The sequence below is a fragment of the Pteropus vampyrus genome, unplaced genomic scaffold (genome assembly GCF_000151845.1).
Source record: "Pteropus vampyrus isolate Shadow unplaced genomic scaffold, Pvam_2.0 Scaffold1, whole genome shotgun sequence".
Taxonomy (NCBI): domain Eukaryota; kingdom Metazoa; phylum Chordata; class Mammalia; order Chiroptera; family Pteropodidae; genus Pteropus; species Pteropus vampyrus.
This window is the reverse complement of record NW_011888782.1, coordinates 32,465,251-32,470,528: the sequence shown is the minus strand read 5'-3', so window position 1 is coordinate 32,470,528 and position 5,278 is coordinate 32,465,251. Positions and strand designations below refer to the sequence as shown.

The window sequence follows — 5,278 nt, the reverse complement described above, 5'->3', positions numbered from 1 at the left end:
ACTTTCACATCTACTGTTTGGAAAAGATCATGGTCAGATTGGAACCTTATTAACTGGATCAAGTCAGGACTTTATAATAGTTTCTCAACTATTTGGAATCATTCTCAGAGCATTGCATTAATTATACTTGCTATTGGATATACTTATTGTTATACTTATTGGATACTTGATTGTGAAACACTGTTTGATGGCTTGTATTTGTAATAAGTACCGCTGGCCTTTCATGGTCAGGTCAAAATATAATGCATGATTAAATTTTAGTATTATATTTAGTATTATATTTTAGTATTTTATTTGCATGATTTTAGGATATAAGTGATTCCTCCTCACCATCTGTGATATAGCATCAAAGAATCAAGGAGTGGAATGTATAGCGCATAAAGAATTGAGAACATTTTTGGACTTTATAAAATGTATTCCCTGGGAGCCATGACAGTAATGTCAATTGACACATAATGGGAACACCGTTAGGGTGTGACTGAAACTCCCCAAACTGCAGAAACATCAGCTGTGACAGCTCTGGAGAAGCTCCACTCTGCAGGAGCCAATAAGCTTAAGGATCCCACCTTGTAAAGTCCATATAAGCTAAACACTTCAGATAGACAATGTCCCAGCTTGAAACCTGAGAGCATCATGGAGGGGTGTGCTGAGAGCCAAAGACTCTGACCTGCCCGTCTTTGTCGCTGGCTTGCGACCAATGCACAGCTATCTGTGCCTCCAGTTAACAGAGCTCATTTTGCAGACACTAAGGACTTTTATCTCTTTTCTCTGATGTGTAAGACTTTGTACTTTCCCTTTCTGTGTGTCGTGTGTTAATCTGCATGGGTACCCAATGGGTTTATCTGAGAAGGTTCCACTAAGTAACCTGGCATTGTGGAAAGACACAAACATGTCTAAGGATGTTACTTTGGTAGCCGCTTTCCTTGCTTGCCACAGAAACAAACTTTTTGAGGGGCAGCAGTGATCGCAGCCACCTAGTGCTCTTCAGAGAGTCAGAGAAGCTGTGTCTCAAAATTTCCCAGGTGAGAACCAGTGCCAGGAGGAAAACAGGACCAATCCAGAGTATCTCCAATACATGGCCAGGATCATTGCATAGCAGCTAAGATGGCATCAGTGAGGGGAGAATTTCTTTGGAAATGGCTTTCACTTTAGGCCATAAAGCATGGTCTAGAATAATGAGTTTAGAGAGGCAATTTGACACACTCCAGCCTCAAGGGGAGTTGCTTTCTTAATGCAAATATCATGAATATGTGTAAACACTCTGAGAATTTAGGATTCTCACAAGGAAGGTGACCAAAGGGGAGGAGAGAAACTTAATATTATGAAGGGCAATTCAATATAAAGGCTTTATTAGGCTTTGATTTAAATAATAAAAAAATATGACCTTACTTGTTCCTTTATCCAAAGTGTGTTCAATTGATTACCCTTCTAGATATGATTACAAATGCAATAAACTAATCTCAGACTATTAGCTTAGATTTGCAAAAGATATCACATTTCTTTTATTCAAAAAAGAAAAATATCTACTTATCCAACATTTTTCTCTGCTTCCAAATCAAAAATTATTTTTTCACATAGAAAGAATTCCTGTTTTAGAGAGAGGATTGAACTTGGGTCTTTTTGAACTCTAAGAAAATATGATTATAAATGTTGTAGCCGCCAGCCCCCGAAAGACACACAGACCACCAGAAATCAGTAAGTTATAGGAAACACGCTCTTTATTCAGCCAGCTGGGTCTGCCAGGGGTACGCAGACCCCAAATTAAGCAGCCCCGAAATGTAGAAGTACAGGGTTTTTAAGCCCTAAATCCCATTCCTCATTCTGTCTTAAACACAAAGGTCTATTTTTCTCTTATTCACTACCTGTCAACCCACAGGTCAGGTGTGCAAGCGGGGGTACAGAAGCAGAAAGCTTATTGTTAGAATGTTATGTTCCCATGGGTGATAGCCTATGTTCCCATGGGCGATAGCCTATGTTCCCATGGGCGATAGCCAAGCAGTAATTTTCCAGCCAGCACATAAGCCTACTAAAAAATAAAAATACCATACATATGCTAAGTCACAGTTACTTTTATCATTCTAAGTATTAGCCTTTAATACCATATTGATGGTTGTATTTAAGCAAGCCAAGTAACTTTTTTTTTTTATGATCATACTAATTCAGGCTACTATTTGAGCAGTTAGAAATGTAGTTTGATTTTATTAACAATGTGACATAGGAGGAAAGTTGTAAAAACTACAAGGAAATATAAACACTGTGAAAGATACAACAACAACAAAAACATGAGAAGAAAACAAAATAGAGAAATTAATGTTATTAATTCAGCAGTTAGGGTAGTTTTAAGCAAGTTTTAGGATCTCTTAAAAAAACTGGGGCCTGCCATGTTTTGGCAGACGAGAACATTCATTCATGAGGAGACTATATGAGGAGGCTCCATTACTAATAGTTTAATAATAACACTCTTAACTGAGGCCCTTGATATAGCAATGCATTCAACCAAGTTATGGGGCAGGAATAATGAATAATAAAGTTTTGCACATTAAATGTGGTGTCTATATTGAAAAAGAAGAGGAAAGATTGCATTTCTGGATAAGAATCTTTAATGACACCAGAACCAATACTCTAGAAAGTAATACGTATAGTAATACACACACACACACACACACACAAACACACACACACACACACACACACACACACACCAGGTGAGATGAGAGTGGTGACTGGTTAGAGCAATATATATATACTTTTTATCAATTTTATTAATTAGAAATCTACCTATGATTGTTATATATCGCATCATACTCATCTTAAGTTTGTTGTTCTTGAAGAAGTAAATATTAACATAAGAGTTTTCTTAGAGAAAGAGAATTTTGAAAGAATGAAGAGGGTAGCTCTTCCATACATAGATGAGAAGCAATAACTGAGTAGTTCTAACTGGTCAGACATGAAGAAAGGAGGAGCCGTTGAGACAGAAACTGCTGGGTCATGTGTGGAAATATTTTGTGATAGAAAAAAGAATAAAATTGGGCAGAAGGTAAACTCTCAGAAAAATCTCTCCTAAAGGAGGGCCAATCAACTAAACCTTATCACAAGATTGAAAAGATCTTATCACAGGAAGAAAAACAAACAAATAAAAAACTGAGTTTTAATAATAAAGGTAGAAGAATATCTCATTTTATATGTATTTTTCCCTTTTATCATCTCTGTAATATTTGTTTTACTTAATTATATATGCATAATAAAACATTTCCAATCAATAAATATCAGTAAATAAAGTTTTATTTTGCTTACCCAAGAGAGATGTCTACTTTTAAATTTTGCTCCTTTGCTCTGATCAGTCACCCACATTCACCTGGTATGTTAATAGAAAATTATTATGAGAGAACTCAATAGAAATTGAAGTGTAAATAACTTTCTCTTTTACTATACCTCAACTTGGATTTACAAGTAGCAGATATCTATTGGAGTCATTGAGTAAAGTCAGATGAGTAAAGAGATTGGTAAGAGGCTGTAGGAAAATCTAGATAGAAGTAGGCAAAAGTAAGTCTGGGTCTTCAGGAGGCTATTGTAAGTACATTCAGTGAGTATGTTCCATAGTAACCATTTTATTATTCAGAATTGTACTCACTGCCACTCACTTCCTTATTTCACAAAAAGAATCTGCATAAGCATTGTTTCTGAAACAATGCAAGACCTGTTATTGGGGCAAAAGAAGTCCATCTGCCTGCATGAGTCTGAGCCAAAGAAGAAATACATGCATGCTTTGCAGCAAAGAAAGTAAGGTTTACTTAGAGAGTTGCAAGTCTTGGAGACACAAGCAAGCTATTGCTCTCAATAACTATACTTCCCAGAGGTACAGATCATTTAGGAAAATATCAGTAGTCATGGAAACTGGGGCTTTGGGTGCTACTAATTGGGCAATTGGAGGGGGATGAGGTAACCGATCATTGTGTTTGGTTCTAGACTCACCCATAGCACCATCCTGCTGGTCCCCGAGGCTTAGTCCCATAGCCTGTGGGGTTCTCTGCCTCAATATGTCTGGAGCTGAAACACACCTAAGACTAAGATGCTATCCTTAGTGAAACCGAAACTTACTGTCCTCATGACTATAGACCTGAGGCTCCGTTAATCTGTCCTAAGGTTAATGTTTAAAAGAGCAGGCATACAGAAGTGGAAAGATAAGGGTGGAAAAAGCAAGTGAGTCACAATGCCATTATCTGGGCAAAACCAGCTTGAATCAGAGGGAAAAAAACCTATATTAAAGTAATGAAATGAAGTTTGTGTACAGTTACAAACTCAGAAATACAATAATTCCTACATGATTAATGATATCTTTGTATCACAGCACTTTCATGAATTATATTATTTATTATCATTTTACATATCAGGAAACTGAAGTCCAGAGATGTGACGGGACTGACTCAAAGTCTCATAGCTAGTTACTGGCAATGGTAGGACTCAAATCCCATTCTCTTATTTCTCAATTCAGTGCCCTGTGCAGTGTATCTTGCTGGAAAGAGTGCCAGATATATAAAAAAAATTAAATTACATTTTCTTTCACTTTAGTATGGGGGAAGACGTCCTGAGTCATTGGCTGAATTAATAGAAAAGAGAGGGACTTTAACTCAAGGCAAACAGGCTGTACCTGGAGCCCAAACAAGGAAGTCCTTTATTTTAGGCTTCTTTCTATTGTTTTATACTTGTTCATTTATTTGTCATCCTTTCCAAAGATTAAGAAAAGGAAAGGATCTTTTATAATAGGAAATGCATAAAAGGCACTATTTGTAAAATACGTGCCAAAAATTATCAAATAACATTTGATAAAGATCTGACATTTACTTCGGCTGTTAATGTTCTAAACTTGTGTAGAATTTACTTGACACTTAAAAACAAGTAATTGAGAGCCTGTCATTGATCTTATCTGTGTAGAGTTTAAGTGTTAGAAATTATGCCGTCAAATATGGGCATGAGTCATGTTTTTCATTCTTTGAATCCCCAGCCGTTAGAATAAAGCCTGGCATGCACTTGGTGCTTAATAAATATGTCTCGAATAAGCAAATATAATAACTATGCCATGGTGATGGGAAGCCAAGAAAGAACAATGAAAGGAAAGAGAAAATATTCAAATATCGTAAAGATATGACTTTCCTTCTTGTATCTGTCTGGATAGTGGCAACAAAATATTACCAACCTTGGCAACAGTTGAAAACTGTTGGGAACCCGACTGGAAAATTTTCTGTTATTTCAGAAATGAGATGTTTCATTGCCAAGGAAA

The 5,278-nt window shown here is 36.5% G+C and overlaps 1 long non-coding RNA gene across 1 annotated transcript in view; it reads right to left on the bottom strand.

The window, feature by feature from the left end:
• The window catches only part of LOC105305683, an 11,898-nt gene extending 7,764 nt beyond the window's left edge, over positions 1-4,134 (bottom strand). Inside the window, exons 1-2 of the long non-coding RNA XR_897108.2 lie at positions 3,973-4,134; positions 3,295-3,355 (exon numbers count right to left, since the gene is read on the bottom strand). This is a non-coding gene — a long non-coding RNA (uncharacterized LOC105305683). The remainder of the gene's footprint in view (positions 1-3,294; positions 3,356-3,972) is intronic.
• Positions 4,135-5,278: the final 1,144 nt, after the last annotated feature.